This window comes from Saccopteryx bilineata, chromosome 1 (assembly GCF_036850765.1).
Source record: "Saccopteryx bilineata isolate mSacBil1 chromosome 1, mSacBil1_pri_phased_curated, whole genome shotgun sequence".
Taxonomy (NCBI): Eukaryota; Metazoa; Chordata; class Mammalia; order Chiroptera; family Emballonuridae; genus Saccopteryx; species Saccopteryx bilineata.
Window position 1 is genome coordinate 173,905,329 of NC_089490.1, and position 17,933 is coordinate 173,923,261.

Below are 17,933 nucleotides of genomic sequence, written 5' to 3' on the forward strand. Positions count from 1 at the left end.
TTCAGTACATTGGCCTGGGTGCTGAGGGTGGCTCTGTGGAACCTCTGTCTCAGGTGCTAAAAATAGCTCAGTTGGCCCTGGCCGGGTTGGCTCAGTGGTAGAGCATTGGCCAGTGTGTGGATGTCTGGTGTTCGATTCCCTGATCAGGGCATATAGGAGAAGCAACAACCTGCTTCTCCAACTCCCCCCTACCCCTTCTCTCTCTTTCTTCTCTTCCCACAGCCATGGCTCAGTTAGAGAAAGTTGGCCCCAGACACTGAGGATGGCCTCACCTCAAGTGCTAAAATGGCTTGGTTGCCAAGCAATGGAGTAACAGCCCTGGATGGGCAGAACATTGCTGGTAGATGGCTTGCTGGGTGGATCCTGGTCTGAGCATGCATGGAGGAATCTGTCTCTCTATCTCCCTGCCTCTTGCTTAATTAAAAAAAAAAAAAGCTCAGTTATAAGCATGGCCCCAGATGGGTAGAGCGTTGGCCCCAGATGAGGGCTGCTGGGTGGATTCTGGTTGGGGTTAATGTAGAAATCTGTCTCTCTGTCTTCCCTCTTCTCACTTGGAAAATAAGAAGAAGAAGGAAAAAAAGAAGAAAAAAAGATGAGAAAAATGGCGATTATTTTTGGCTGGTATGTCCTGAACAAAGAGATAGAGGTAAAATGAAGAGGAAGATTTAGCAGAGAATATATCTGGGCTAGAATTCAGGATTTAGTGACTAAGAGATGGGGCTAAAGATGTATTTGGATTTCATTTATGGAAGGCCATGTATTTTCAGTTATGCAAACATTAGTAAAATGCTGTTTGGGGCCTTTGGCATGATGTCTTAGAGAGTTACCTGCCATACGCTACACTAGGAGCTCTGGACAGGACTCAAAGGGACAGACTAAATGCTGCTTCGGGCGATGGCACCGGCTGGTGTGCTGGTCTTTCTCCCTGGGGTGCTGGTCTAAGAAATGTGCTTATTTGGTTCTGTGTTCTCTTCTTGGAAACTGTGGCTTTCAAAGAATCATGTCTCCCATGCCTGTAGGACAAGCTTCAATTTCTAAAGTTGTAACATTTCTCTATTTTATCTAATTCTCATTGCCCTGGTTATATGAGTTATGGTAAAGACATTCTTTTTTCTTAACAGCTTCCAAGAGTCCTGGGTCCCTTTTGGAAGAGGACAACTTAAACATGACACCACACATGGCTAAGTGCCATGTATATTATTATAACCTATTTTCTTCAGTGTATAAATAGAGACACTAAAAAGTAAAAAACAAAAACAAAAGCAAAAATAGAGGTGCTTCGATGTGGCACCCACCAGCAAATCAAATCGACATATAAAGAAGTAACCCTAAAATGTAACCACAAAACCATAAAATTTATATGTTCCATGTCCAGTGTTTTCTCATTTGGAATCCTGAAATTGATTCTTATAGTCCCACAGAGATAAATGTGAAACACTTGTGGATCATGTGGGTATGTATGTGTATCAATGTACTTGACATATAGTTAGGGCACATATAAAAATCAACCAATGAATGCATTAATGGGTGGAATGGCAAATCGATCTTTCTTTCTCCCTCTCTCCCTTTCTCGTTCTCTAAAATCAATTAAAGAAAAAAGAAAAGAGAGAGAGAAAAAAATAAAACACTTCTATACTCAGAGATGAAATCATACCCAGAAATATGTTGAAGTCTTTTAACTGAAAATTGCAATAATTTTACTGATAACTTAGACTTGAAATTTCACATTCTGGGATTCAATTTTCAGCAAGTAAAAAGATGCCACATGTACAGTAATATTGAAATCTTTATGTTTGTGCTCCAGTTTCTTGAAGAGAAGGAAATGAGTCTTTTCTTCCCAGGAAACTGGCATCCTTAAATGCTAAAAATAAATCCTCCACTGTGTTGTCCAATGGTCACTATCATCAAATAAAAATTTCAAAAATGTTTTCTTGCTGGGAGATGGGACCTCTAGAAGGAGGGGAGGTTTGAACATTTTCTCAGAACCAAACACCGCATCGCTGGATTCCATCTGCTCTGCTGCCTGCTGGTCTCGGTGTCCTTTTTCTGTGCTGACCGCTTTCCTTGGCAGCCTGTAGGTCACTGCCCATGCTGTGCTTGTTCTGTGGGACTGCTGGTCATGACCATTCATTGCTGCCTGGGCTGCTGCTGACTTCTTGCAGGCCACCCATTTTCATTCACTGTGGACTACAGCACGGGTTGCTGCTTACTTCCTCTGGACAATCACGGCCCGCCATTCTCTCCCTCTCTGGCCATTGGGAAGGCACCTACTGCCTTTCCCGACCAGCCCTGGGAGAAAGCGTTCCCCTCTCATAGCTTTAGGGCTCCTCAGGGGCTGCTGAACTGAGGGGGGGGGCAGTATACTGAATACATCTTTGCTTATTATTTTCCCTTAAGGAGCAAACATCATTTTCTCTCTCAGAGCTCATTTCTCCTTGATGAGCTCCAGTCTATCAAACACATCAGTACATGTCTATAAACTCCTGCTTGTTTAATTCCTGCCTTCTATCTTCCTTCTCTTATCCCTAATTTAATTAGGGGTGTGATTGAGATCCGTTTTCAAGGTTGCTTCACAAGAAGACAGTGACTTACAACAAAATGGCATGCTCTTTGGCAGCACTGTCTTCACAAACACATGAAGAAGCTCTAGGGACAGTTTTGCTACATTCCAAGGCTGACTTAGTCAAGATGACTAGTGACTTTGAGGAAAAATGCTTATGTAGGGGTTACATTTATGGCTTGTCAAATTCTAAGGCTCAAAATTTATAGATAATCCTTCAAACAGTTAAACTATTGCCAGATAAATAGAAATTCAAAAACTTCACTTTTATTCCCAAGATACTTGTGGTCATGGGGGTATAATAGCTTATGTAAGTTCTCCAGCTCAGGAACTCTGACACAATAGTCTATATGGTAAGGGCTGTGATATTGGCAATGAAGGGCAAGTGTAAAGATAATGCATCTAAAACTCTTGACCCAGAGCTGTGTTCATGACCAGTTGCCTTTAATTGTTGGTGGAGGAGGATGATGACAAAAAGGGTCTTAATGTTCTCCCTCAGAATGACTAAACTCTAGACAAGTTTTGTCAAATAGCTCAAGAAAAGGAGAAAAAAATGGTAAATAACATTATCCTTGAATTTCACTTGTAAAAAAATGGGAATAAAGATAATGTTATTATGGACTTTTTTTGTGACAGAGACAGAGAGAAAGAGGGACAGATAGGGGCAGACAGATAGGAAGGGAGAGAAATGAGAAGCATCAATTCTTCGTTGTGGCACCTTAGTTGTTCATTGACTACTTTCTCATATGTGCCTTGACAGGGGGCTACAGCAGACCTAGTGACCCCTTGCTCAAGACAGAGACCTTGGGCTCAAGCTGGTGAGCTTTACTCAAAACAGATGAGCCTCGCTCAAGCTGGCAACCTCAGGATCTCAAACCTGGGTCCTCCATGTCCCAGTCCGATGCTATATTTACTGTCTACTGCCTGGTCAGACTATTATGGACTTTTTGAAAGCTATTTTCAGTTGGGCTATAGACACATCTTAGTTTATATTCACACAGTGCCTCCTATGTTCTAAGCACTTTTAATTCATTTAACACTCACACAACCCCTGAGAGGAAAGTACTATTACGATTCCCATTTTACTGACAAAAAAACTGGCAGGTTAAATAACTTGCCCAGAGTTGCTCACCTAGGCAATACAATTAGATTAGAACCCAGGTAATCTAGAGCCAAAGTCTGTATACATTTTACTCACTGCCTATTTCTGTCTTGTAGTGACAGAAATAGGTGATGTAAGTCCTTTAAATGGGAGTCAGCTCTTTAAAACTTCTCTATGAGAAACACATTTGAAAGAAATGAGGTCAAATGAAGTGTTATAAATAATTAAAACCAATGTTCTGCATATGTATTTTTTTCTTTATCATTTATTTCTCTTAAAAGGATATGGCTAGAAATTATTTTCTCAGCAATTGGTAATAAAATGTATTGTTATTGAGCAAGACTGATCTTATGATGGAAATATTTTATATGTTCTATTTTCTCTCATTTTTCTGTTAAGTAACTCAAAATTCTTTTTCATTTTATTGATGGAAATATCTCTCCTATTAGGGATGTAACAAAATTGAGTATAAACATAACTATAGTACTGAATCTATTATTAATTATATGTGTACGTATATGCATGCACACATTCACTCTGAAGACTGCTGGTTTACTTCACACCTTAGATGGATTTAGAAAAACACACATCCTGAGCAATAAAAACCTGGTGGTCCTGTGCACTCTAAATGCAGAATGTCTGGGTTCTAACCCTGACTTGTCTCATTGTTGTAAAGTGGCTTTGGTAAACTCCTAGCTTCTCTGCATTTGCATTTTCTTGTCTGTAAACGAGGGACTTTTAGAGCTCTCCCCATAAGTAATTAGGCGTATTAATTGAGGTATTAAGAAGAGTGTCTGGTCCAGAGCAAATATTCAATAAATATATTTTTTATTTTTATTTTATTTTTATTTTTTAATAAATTTTTATTAATGGTAATGGGATGACATTAATAAATCAGGGTACATATATTCGAAGAAAACATGTCTAGGTTATTTTGTCATCAAATTATTTTGCAAACCCCTCGCCCAAAGTCAGATTGTCCTCCGTCACCCTCTATCTAGTTCTCTGTGCCCCTCCCCCTCCCCCTAACTCTCTCCCTCCCTCCCTCCCATGTCCTCCCTCCCCCCCCACCCTTGGCAATAAATATATTTTTTAAATTGTATATGACTGTAATTTTGAAGTACTGATTTTTCTTCTTACATTTTATGAAATAAATCTTAACATTTTTCTTGCTCATATTTAATATCTGTATTATTATTAGATACAGTTGTCCCTCGCCATATCGCGGTTCACTTTTCACAGTCTCACTGTATTGCAGATTTTTAAATTGCATGTATCTAATTTTGTATCACGGATTTTTCTCTATATCGTGGGATCTTGTGGTATATAAGTATTTTTATATATTTATTATGTTAATTACTTTTGCGGTAACATAAGCATTTTCTAGCCTAAAAAATGGAAAACAATATAACAAATATTAATTAAACATATTAAAAGAATATTACTGTATATTCACTGGTGAGTACCCATATAGAACTTTTTATGTTAAAATTATGTAGGTTTAAGACTGTAGAAAGTGTTTAAGAGCATAGGAAGTGTTTAAGAGAGTGTGGGAAAGGTTAGTAACAATGTGGGAAAGGTTTATAAGAGTGTGGGGAGGGTTTATAAGGCTTAATATATATGTAGATAATAAATATAAGGTCGCTCCTTTGCGGATTTTTGCCTATCGCAGGGGGTTCTGGAACCTGACCCCCACAATAGACGAGGGATCACTGTATATTGTTTAAGTCACTTTAAACAGTTTTCCAAAACCCAACATCTTGAACCCCAAGTTGAGACATAGCACTGTTTTTAGTGTTTGGTATTGTCACAGAAAATTTCATCCTAAGCTACTACTATACTTTACAGAATATTAGGACAGATTTGGACAAAGTAATTGTTTTATGTTTTACTTTCTAAAGGGCTGTTTAAAGCAGTTGTGAACAATGACATCCAAGGCTTTTTACTGTGAGACCATGATGAAGGAGTAATTATTAAATATGTGAGATTTTTTTTTTTATAAAGAATTTTCTTTTGTCTTTCTTTTCTTCTCATATCTAATGACTCACAAACTAGTATTGACTAAAGTTATTTTTAGCTAATGTATCATCCTTACATGGAACTTTATGGTATAAATAAAAACTTCAGAGAACCCTACATATTGAGGAAAAAATTTTGCATCTATATTTCACATTGACAAGCTGCCTAGGGTGCATTGAAAGACCCTAAAAGGCATGCTCGAGGAAAAAACAGATGGGTTTTAAATTTCCCTCTCAGGAGCAGGGAACTTGTTGCTTTAGAGATGATGATGGTATCTGCAAAACACTATGTCTTAAAGTGTAGTCCTGGATTCAACTGCATTGGGTCGCCACATTGAGACACCATTCCTTGGATTTGGGTCTAGGAGTCTGAATTTTAAAGAAGGTCTTTTCAATCCAAAATGATTTTGTTTACACATACGTTTGAATAGTTTTTCTCTGTATAATAGTGGATATGTGTGGTAGTGTGGATGGAAAAAAGGAGTTCAATGGAAAGTAACCTCCTAGGGTGATGTGATCATAAATTCCTAACTGGGCAGGTTATTGTAGGCAGGCATGCCCCAGGCCTATAACTTTTATAGTGAGAGTTTTAAAGCCAGCCCTGTCCATTGTTTTTGTGCATCTAGTAACACACCTTTGAAATACCAGAAGTAATAACCCTCAAGAAAGCACATGATTTTTTTAATGATCTTGTAACCCTTCCCCGCTTTGCTTTCTCCAACCTTCCTTACATTTTCTCCTTAATTTCAAATGCATAAAAGAAGCTGCAAAACTCTTATTCTGGGGAACTTTTGAGATCTTGCTCCCTGGCATGTGTTGTGAGTTTGGTGCAAATAAACACATACAAATTATCTACAGGCTTAGATGTTCTTATGCTGACTGTAGGAAGGAGTAGAGAGAAGAGCAGGAGAAGAAAGGAAAACTAGAGTAGATAATTAAGATGGGGAGGTGAGAATTAGAAAAAAATAAAGAAGTTAATTGAGTCTTTCTTTTAGGGAAATGTTTATTGTGATGCATTAGTCTGGGTTTTCTAGAGAAAGAAAATCAATAGGATATATCTCTATGTGTCTATGTGTATATCTATCAAGAAAAAGAGAGAGAGAAATTTTCTATAAGAAAACGGCTCACATGCTTTCTGTAGCCCAAGAAGTCCAAGCTGAGTCGGCAAGCCCGTGATCCAGGGGAGCAGATCGTATAACGCCATTCCAAATCCAAGAACCTGAGAACCAGAAGAGCCAGTGGCATAGATTTTAGTCTGAGTCTAGTCCAAAGTCAGGAGAAGACCAGTGTGCCAGAGACCCAGCCTGAAGACAGTCAGTCAGAGAGACAGAAATCTTTCTTTCTCAGCCTTTGATTCAATCAGGTCCTCCAAGGGTTAAATGAGGTCCATCTTCACTGGGGAGGGCAATCTGCTTTGCCCAGTCCAGCGATTCAATTTTTTTTTTTTTTTTTTTGTGACAGAGAGAGAGAGAGAGAGAGACAGAGAGAGGGACAAACAGACAGGAAAGGAGAGAGATGAGAAGCATCAATTCTTCATTGCAGCTCCTTAGTCTCCTTAGTTCATTGATTGCTTTCTCATATGTGCCTTGATCTGGGAGCTGCAGCAGAGTAAGTTACCCTTTGCTCAAGCAAGCAACCTTGGGTTCAAGCCAGCGACCTTTGGGCTGAAGCCAGTGACCATGGGGTCATGTTTATGATCCCACGCTCAAGCCAGCGACCCCAAGCTCAAGCTGGTGAGCCTACACTCAAGCCGGCAACCTCGAGGTTTTGAACCTGGGTCCACCGTATCCCAGTTCAATACTCTATCCACTGCACCACTCTGCCACTGCCTCGTCAGGCCAGAATAATGTTTAACCAAATACCTGGGCACCCTATGGCTCAGTTGAGTTGATATATAAAATTAATCATCACAGGTGTGATGGTGCCTCTTTTGCTCTCCTGCATTAAAAAAAAATATTTATTGATTTTAGAGAGAGAAAGGGAGAGAGAGACAGGAACATTGATCTATTCCTATATGTGCCCTAAGCCAGCCAGGCTATCTGGTCAGGGTGCTGTCCTGCATTTTTCAATCTTCAGTGAAATGCTGTGATTGTATGTGGTTCATGCATTAAGAGTCCTTGTGGCCTGACCAGGCACGGCACAGTGGATAGAACATTGGACTAGGACACAGAGGACCCAGGTTTGAAACCCTGAGGTCGTTGGCTTGAGTGCAGGCTCACCAACTGAACATGGGGTCGCTTGCAAAAGTCCCTGGCTTGAAGCCCAAGGTCACTGGCTTCAGCGAGGGGTCACTCGGTCTGCTTTAGCCCCCCAGTCAAGGCACATATGAGAAAGCAATCAATGGACAACTAAGGAGCTACAACAAAGAATTGATGCTTCATCATCTCTCTTCCTCCTGCCTGTCTGTGCTTGTTTGTCCCTTTCTCTGTCTCTATCTCTGTCTCTCATGCTAAAAAGAAAAGAGTTCTTGTGTGTTGATTAGGTTGGAGGAATGCCAAAACTTTTACCTCTGGGTACTGGACAAGTCTAATTAGCCTCTGGGTTGTATGTTATGTATAGATTTTGAAAAAAAAATTATTTAATTTGATCAATTAATATTTATTCAGTACCTATAGATGTGTTCTATTAAATATGCTGAACATACACAAACATGATGTTTTTCCTGTTCTCAGAGAGTTTATAATCTGGTAGGAGAGACAGATATCTAACTAGAAAACACTGCAGTCAGAGTTAGAGGTAAAAAGAAAATTAATCCTTAGTTGTGTGTTTAGGAATAATGGAGGCCAAAGATGTAAAAAGAGAACGATGATCAATGAGAAAGACATAAGTATTGGCGAGTAGTTGGCCTCTGCAAAGTCCATGTCATGTATGAGAGGATATTCAGAAGTTATTTTCACTACTCTAGAGATTTTGGTATGTTTGTGAAAAGATAGATAAAGTTCCTGATAAATTACACAATAAGAATTTTTCTGATGTAGATCACAGAATCACATTTGACAATATTGTAAGAGAGTTTGTTTATGATTCAAATACTCAGTCACCCCCTTCTTGTCCCTTTTTCCTGATAACAGACACTGTTGGGCAAATGAAATATATTATGCTCACTTTGTTAAAGATGGCGCTGCCCACGTGGAAGCCCATCTCTCAGGTGATGATATTAGTTACTCTTCCTGCTTGGGATGGGTGTGATTATGTTAATATGTGTTGGGGGAGGGCTTTGGTGCCAAAAGGTCTTAAAAGGAAGAGAATCATGTTGTTCTGAGAGAAGAGTAATTATGTTCTAGGAGGAGCCCGTGCTGTAGGAGAGAGCAGAAAAGGGCCACATGGAGGAGAAGGAGATGAGGAACAGAGATGAATAAGTCTGGTCAGCTACAAACCTTTGATTCTAGGAAAGTCGGATAAGTCAGTAGCTTTGTGAGCCCTGAATGAGTGGTTTTGGAGCCCAGTGTGTGATTTTACTTGCCCGCCAGGTGCAAGCTAGGATAAAGATAATGGCCCACTAGTTCTTGGCTCTGTTGTTTCATTACTGTCTGTCCAAATCCAATGCAAACCTGCATGAGCCAGGCAGCTATAATGGTGGCTGTGGCTACTGGCCTTACATTTGGCATAGTCTGTGATAGGATTTGATATAGTTCAGTATGGAACCACCACCACCTTTGAGCGGTGGGATAGAGGACTGGCTGATGTTATGGTTCCCCATGGGTGTCCTTTTGGGGACCATAGGCTGGCTGACTTTTACAGCCATGTATGAGGAAACCAAGAGCTTTGTGGAAGAGGCTGCCTGGGACCTGCAAATCAAGCAGTGGAAGGAGCTGGAGGAAACGTGGGATGTTGGTGGAGCATAGAGCATTTACCTGGCAGCTGTGGCTGATGCTATGCTGTGAGAACACTCCAGCAAGGATAAACCCTCCCCGGCACACCCCGGAGGGAGCTTGCCCGCTATACAGAAATGACTCAGCACTAGCCAGGCAGCCTCCTGACTTTTTTTGCCATTTGTCCTAGTATAACATCCTATTGGCTGAACCCATGTATATAAGCTAGCTTACTTCCTGAATAAAGTGGATCTGCGTCACTTAACCTGGTCCCCGGAGTTGGGTCTCTTCATCTCCGTCGTCCTTACCCCCAGTGGGCCCTGTCCATATACTGGCGCCTCAAACAGGGACCTAACTGGCATCCAAGGGATGGGTGAATGACCCTCTGCAATGGGAAACCTTCTCCCCCACTCCTGAGTCCCGCAAGCTTGAGCCCTCCATGCCCTATTACAGAGTAGGCAAGTTAAAGCTAGTGAAAAGGATCTTTGTATCTACTGGGAAATCCTCTCAGGTTTCAATCCTTGGCTCCAGGACATGCCTCTTTGGGACCCCGATACCTTGGGCCTGAGCTTTCCGGCACGTCCGTTCAGCTGAAGTACATGAAGGACAAACCTTCCCTCTCGGCCTCATTCCTGCCCTGCTAGCAATACATGCCTGCCTGATCAGTGCTCCTGCTGGGGACCCTCCGCTGGTGCCAAAAATATTACAGGCTATCCCTCTCTCTGAGGAGCCCCTACCTTCCTATTCGCCCCCCTCCACTGAGGAGGAAAGTAGTTTAGCCTCAGAGTTTGACAAAATCGCGGCTGAGCATGCAGAATCAAAACTAGATACATTAGAAACCATGCCATCAGCTCTACCACCCGAAGAAGTGAAAGTCGCTACTTCTGCAATCCCTGCCGGGGCTCAATGCCCCATCTCAGCCTCTCAGGCACCGTTTTCTACCCCAGCTTTAACTCCAATACGTGTCCTGATGCAGACACATGGGCCAGCCTATATGCCCCCATGTGTCTTTTTTCTCCCCCCCCTCGTTTGTCTATCTTGTCTATTTTTCTGTATCTCTCGCTCTCTCTCTCCCCCACCTCTCTCTCTGAAATGACGCTGGAAGGACCCAGCCACGGCATAGAGGTGGGGATCACACCCTCTTCTAATGCAAGGGAGAGGTTATGCTTGTGTTTTTCAGCCAATTTGGATCACAGGAACCCCCCAACCTGCTTGACAGGGTTTCTTGGGCACCCACTAAGTCAGCGGTTCTCAACCTGTGGGTCACGACCCCGGCGGGGGCCGAATGACCAAAACACAGGGGTCGCCTAAAGCCATCTAAATAAAATATGTATTTCCGATGGCTTTAGGCGACCCCTGTGTTTTGGTCATTCGGCCCCCGCCGGGGTCGCAACCCACAGGTTGAAACCGCTGCACTAAGTGGTTCAGTCTTCACCCATCCAAAGCTACAGCCCTGGGCTCCTCCACACTGACTACACCTGAGGGGAGGAGGTCCTCAGCGCTCCAGAAGAAGACCTTGTGGCCGGAGTGCGTGACCCATCACCTAGGGGGACGTGGATGCTTTGGCGGGGCGGGCCCAGAGAATTGCCTCTGATGGGCCCCCAGGCCCTGGTGCTCTGTTCTTGCTTGTGTGTGCTATAGTGACTGCTGACTCCCAGATGCGGATGGACCCCCATGTCTGGACTGCTTTTTTCCACCCTGGCATAATTATGCCTGTTGAAGTTAATAGCCCACAGTTTCCAGCAGTATATTCCAATAACTGCTCCCTTAGTCTCCCTTGTGACGGTAGTGGCCAGGAATCCCAACAGTGGAACGGCACTATATGGGATAACTTCAGTGACCCAATGCTACTTAAGTTTACTCTGAATAATAACACCGTACCCTCGGAGGGGTGGGTCCTCCTTCAAAATCATACTACAGGGAACTTTGCTGAAAACGATACTACCAACCAAGGCTCAGTACTTGGCCTACAAGCCCCCCTCCCCCTAGCTACCAACAGCTGGGCCCACCCTGCTAACCTTGCCTTCCCAGGGTTGCCTCTTTGCCCATTCCTGTATGACGAACGTCTAAGAACACTCCTGAGAGAAGAAATTCCCTGGAGAGACTGCCGCATTGCCTCTGGCTTGGATGCGCAGACCATCAACCTTGGAGTTTGGCGAAGCTGAGAGACGGAATGCAACCATATGCAGTACGCAGCCTGCAGCAAGCCATCCATTCCATGTATGGGTGCTGGGACCTTTGTGGAAAGGGGGAGTGCATGGATCTACGTCCATTTTTTACAATCAAAATGGAACTGTGTTTAGTGGAACCTGGAAGGTCTCTGTAACACAATGGGAGGGAAATGACATCATGACTCCTAGGAGGAATCCCCTGTTTAAGACCCCCGTTCTATTTCCTAACTAGTGAAACATTACAAAAGCTTGCCTCATTGTTTAATCCAGCTAATCTATTAGCATATAGTATAATAGGTATTATAGTTGTTTTAGTTCTACTAGGGTTCCGTTGCATAATGTGTAGCATTCAGAAGTTACAACAGCAACAAGCAGTCTTCAAGCAAGTTCAACTGGCCTTAATTAAAAGAGAAGGGAGAGATGTAGGTAGAGTGCAGAGCATTTACCTGGCAGCTGTGGCTGATGCTATGCTGTGAGAACACTCCAGCAAGGATAAACCCTCCTCGGCACACCCAGAGGGAGCTTGCCTGCTATACAGAAATGACTCAGCGCTAGCCCGACAGCCTCCTGACCTTTTTTGGCCATTTGTCCTAGTATAACATCCTATTGGCTGAACCCATGTATATAAGCTAGTTTACTTCCTGAATAAAGTGGATCTGCATCACTGAACCTGGTCTCCAGAGTTGGGTCTTTGAGTTTCTGTTGTCTTCACCCCCGGTAGGACTTGTCCACAGTGGGAGAAACAGATGCTGGCCCTGGAGCTGGAGCAAACACTGGAGAAGGAAGCCAACTTGGTTCATGAGATTTGCTCAAAAATACAGCAGCTGCTGGAGGAGGAATCACAGGTTCATGAGTTGCAGATTGCCCTGGACATTGTGGAGAGCCAGCAGTGGCAGGAGGTAGGGGCTGAGGCTGGGTCTGGGACTGCAAGCCTCGCAGAGCAGAAAGCGGCAGCAGCCCGGGGCTCGAGCTTGGCGGTGGGAGCTGGTGTTTTCTCCAGCTTTTCCTCTTTGGAGGATGAAGAGAATCGAGCTGGAATTGCAATCTGCAGTCTCCAGAAGATGAGAGCCCAACAGCAAGGAGTACCTACTATGCCCCTGGTAGATCTGCTATTTTGGGACATTGGGTGGTTGCCATCATGCTCTCCAGAACAGAGATGGAAATGCTGACTGCCATTGCCATGTGCTCCTCTTTGGGATAGTGTAAGACCTGCCAGGATGACAGGGATGAGAGGGGTGGCTGAGGCCCCATGTGTTTGGACTGATACCTGGACTATGACCAGAATGAACACTGGCTCCTTTGTTAGATGGACTATGAATTTTGGACAATGTGAAATACCCTGATGGGGGTGGGGGGCGGCTTTGCTGGAGGCCCTTACCCTGCCCCAGGAAGACTTTCAAAGGGCTAGAAAGAAGGCCAAGGACATTTGTGCTTTTGGCAAAGTGCTCAGAGACTGGTGAAATGTACCTTTGTAATTGTTGAAATTGTATGATTTTTCATGTTGTTGTAATTTGTGTAATATGCCTAATTTCCTTGCACAGTGATGCTGGTGGTATAGATTGTGGGTAGTAAAGTGAGCATAGGGGTAGATTGTTGGGCAGATAAAATATATTATGCTCACTTTGTTAAAGATGGCGCTGCCCACATGGAAGCCCATCTCCCAGGTAATGATATTAGTTACCATTCCTGCTTGGGATGGGTGTGATTATGTTAATATGTGTTGGGGGAGCGCTTTCGTGCCAAAAGGTTTTAAAAGGAAGATAGGTCACATTGTTCCAGAAGAAGAGTGATTATGTTCTAGGAGGAGCCCATGCTGTAGGAGAAAGCAGAGAAAGGAGAGCAGAGAAAGACCACGTGGAGGAGAAGGAGATGGGGAACAAAGGAGAATGAGGCTGGTGAGGTCGACACTTTTGATTCTAGGAAACTCGATAAGTGAGTAGCTTTGTGAGCTCTGAATGAGTGGGTTTTGGAGTTTGCCCGTCAGGTGCAAGCTAGGATTAAGAATAATGGCTTGCTAGTTCTTGGCTCCATTGTTTTATTACCATCTGTCCAAATCTAATGTGAACGTGCATGGGCCAGGAGGCTGTGATGATGGCCATGGCTACTGGCCTTACGGACACCCTCCCACACTTTCATGGGTCTAGAGCTTCTATTCCCTTGCTTTCTCAATTTTAAGATTTTTTTAATGTAATAGGTGATAAATTATACTTTACTACAGATGAATTCTACTGAGTTCATTTCATTGGAAAACATTTAACCAAGCATGGATGACCATGTTGAGGTGGGAGAGATTTGAAATGACAAGGAGAGGTTTGAGGATGACATACCTCTGTGGCTCTTTTACTTTCTTTTACTCCAGTCAGAGACTTCCAAAAAGAAGTTGGTTATTCCTTGACATTGGGTGATGGACACACTATGCAATGAACAGTTAAATGCTATAGAGATGTTTACCTGAAACCTATCTTCTTATGAACCACTGTCATCCACTTAATTTAATTTCTAAATGTAAATACATAAATCAAAAAAAATTGTACTGGGTAGAGTTAAATAGACAAGAAAGACTCTACTCAAGACTATTGGAGTAGGGGTCAAGATTATTGCAATAAGAAGAAAGATTGAATTCAATCTTGAATACAAGGACAGATGGAGATGTATAGTGAATGGGCGGAGAATGCTGAGTGAGGGAGTTACTGGAGGGAAACTGCTAAGGGGAACTTGCTTAGATATCAAGGATGGGGGGTGAGGATCTTGATTGAATATAAAGGGTTGAAGGGATTCTTGCTAACCTGGTTTAGCAGGAATTTTTTTCTAAAACTAGGGTCAGTTCTAGCTTAGAAAAGAGCACAGAGAAGCATGACTAAAGTTTAGTCGAAATAGGAGGTTTAGTCAACAATGAGAGGTTTTGAGCACAGCTGAAAGATGTGAGGAAAAATGAATGATATAATCACCTGCTTTTCAGCCAAAAATCTTGGTGTTGGAAGTTTTCCTATTCTTTCCCTTGAACAGTAATAGTTACAATAACTATCACTTCTATAGTTTTAGGTATGAACTAAGCACTTTCATGTGCTAGAGCATTTTATCTTCACAATAGCCCTTTGAGGTAAGTCCTTGCTATGTACGAGTAAAATGAAACACGGTTTATCCAAGGTCACAGCTGAGAGTGAGATTCAAACACCAGACACTGCGCTACTTCTAAGCTATACTGCGGTAAAGCCAGTTGCCACGACCATCATCATAGCTGCCTGGCCCATGCAGGTTTGCATTAGATTCAGACAGATGGTAATGAAACAATAGAGCCAAGAACTGGTGAGCCATTACCTTTAATCCTAGCTTGCAACCAGCAGGCAAGTAAAAACACCCACTGGGCTCCAAAACCCACTCATTCAATGCTCACAAAGCTACTGACTTATCCGAGTTTCTTAGAATCAAAGGTTTCTAGCTCACTAGCCTTATTCACCTCTGTTCCCCATCTCCTTCTCTCTGCACAAACTGGCTTCTTTTTTCGCATTCTGCCATCTCGGTTGCTTCTCCTGGCCTCCTCCATGTGGCCTTTATCTGCTCTCTCCTCTAATGCTAATCTCAGGAACCGAGAGAGAGCAAGCTCCGGGTCTGTCCTATTTTATATTATAGAAATCAAAACCTTTAATCCAATATATAAACAAGGAAATCTCTGATACAAAGTCACTTATCTGAGGCATAATGGGATTCCTCATAAGAGTGCACTACCCTACATCAAAAAGGGTGAGATAGCCTGACCAGGTGGTGGCGCAGTGGATAGAGCATCGGATTGGGATGCAGAAGACCAAGGTTTGAGACCCCAATGTCGCCAGCTTGAGCACGGTCTTATCTGGTTTGAGAAAAAGCTCACCAGCTTGGACTCAAGGTCACTGGCTCAAGCAAAGGGTTACTCGATCTGCTGAAGTCCCACTGTCAAGGCACATAGGAGAAAGCAATCAATGAACAACTAAGGTGTCGCAACAAAAAACTAATGATTGATGTTTCTCATCTAGCTCCATTCCTGTCTGTTTGTCCCTATCTATCCCTCTCTCTGACTCTCTCTCTGTCTCTGTAAAAAAAAAAAAAAAAGGGTGGGATAGACTTAAGTCTTAAAACTAAGCCTTAGGCTATAAGAATACTGCCTGCTTACAGCCTGTCCCCCCACATCCAATGCAAACTATAAGCGAGCAAACATATATATCATTATTTACAAACTTATTTGACCAACAACTGCCTTATGAGGGTTACACTCAATCACAGACACCTCTCCCACCCCAGTCTCTCTTAGACCTCTTCTCTATGGGGAAGATTTCAGACTATTCTCCCAACTGTATTTGGGTTTCCACTGTCTTCTTCTCTGTAAGCTGGCTACTGCTAAGGCTACTGAGCCATTCTGAACTCTACTTACTTGAAAATGCTGTTCAGGTGTTCCACAGGAAGGCATGATGAGGTACAGAAAGCTTCTTATTGCTGCTTGGCCTTTTGGCTAAGATCAAGTGCAGAAAGCTTCTCCTTGAAGTGGGAGAATGAGGAGGCATCATTGCTCTCCCAAGGAGTCATTCCTGGCTTTTTAGCTTCTAGCTATTTATGTGTAACCAAAGTAAGTGTGTTGGTCAAATAAGTTTGTAAATATAATATATATGTTTGTTTGCTTATAGTTTGCATTGAGTGTGGGGAACAGGCTGTAAGCAGGCAGGGTCCTTATAGCCTAAGCAGGCGTCCCCAAACTACGGCCCGCAGGCTGCATGCGGCCCCCTGAGGCCATTTATCCGGCCCCCTGCTGCACTTCTGGAAGGGGCACCTCTTTCATTGGTGGTCAGTGAGAGGAGCACTATATGTAGTGGCCCTCCAACGGTCTGTGGGACAGTGAACTGGCCCCCTGTGTAAAAAGTTTGGGGACCCCTGGAAGGCTTAGTTTTAAGACTAAGCCTTTCCCACCCTTTTAATACTAAGATCTTTTCAAAACTAAGCTTTTCCCCACACTCTTGACTGTTGCATGATGTGGGGTGGTACACTCTCATGAAGAATCCCATTATGCCTCAGCTAAGTGACTTTGTATTACAGACTTCCTTGTTTGTATATTGGATTAAAGGTTTTGATTTCTACACTATAAAAGGAGATCAGAGAAAAACCATGTGGAGGAGAGGAGAAGCAACCAAGATGGCAGAGTGCTGGAGGAGAAGCCAGTTTGTGCAGAGTTTTGTGCAGAGAAGGAGATGGGGAACAGAGGTGAATAAGGCTGGTGAGGTAGAAACCTTTGATTCTAGGAAACTCGAATAAGTCAGTGGTTTTGGGAGCCCTGAATGGAAAGGGAAATGTTTTCCCACTGTGTGTATTTCTTGCCCGCTGGGTGCAAGGCTAGGATTAAAGGTAATGGCTCACCAGTCCTTGGCTTCATTGTTTCATTACCATCTATCCGAATCAAATGCCAACCTGCATGGGCCAGGCGGCTGTGATGGTGGCTGTGGCTACTGGCTTTACAATGTGCATCCTACTTTACATAAAAGAACAGAAAAATAGGTTAATGTTGAGGGAGATTAATAATACTGAAGAACTAATAAAATGGGTAAAATCAGTAGTGGGATTCAAATAATTTAATAACTGGTTCTCTGCCCTAATGACAGTTTTAAGTATAAAAAAGAATATACTGAAAGGTAGTCCATTATTTCATGCATTTAGTACTTAAATAAGAACAATAGAAGAGGTACACTAAACTAGATTATGGTATAAGAAAGAGTTTAAAAATATTAGTGAAAAAATATTAAATAATACCTGACAAAACCAATAAAACTATTATTTAAGATATTTCCATATTGTTTCTTGATTGGCATCCTCACTTGCAATTTTTTTCACCTATTGGATGGAATGAACATTACTACAGGTGTTTAGAATATGCTGTTGTGCAGACGAACATTAAAAAAGAGTAAGGAATGTAAATTTGTGATTTCTACATTGGGTGGCTGCCAGGGTGTGCCCACCTTAGAGAGAACCCTGATTACAAGTGCCATTTTCACAAGTGGTTTGCTGAACTCAACCAAAATTAGGTATCAGTTTTGCCAAACCAGTGTGAACCGGCTGAATCCTACCACTGGGTAAGATTTATTAAAATTTCGATTGTCATAAAAGGTAATCCCAAATTACAAATAGATTACTATGTATGCTTTACTCTATGCATAAAGAATCATGATCTGGAGGAGGGCCCCTGCCCTGTTTTATAAATAACTAAATGGAGAATTGTCATGCTCACATGCTTACTCAATGTAGCAAATTATT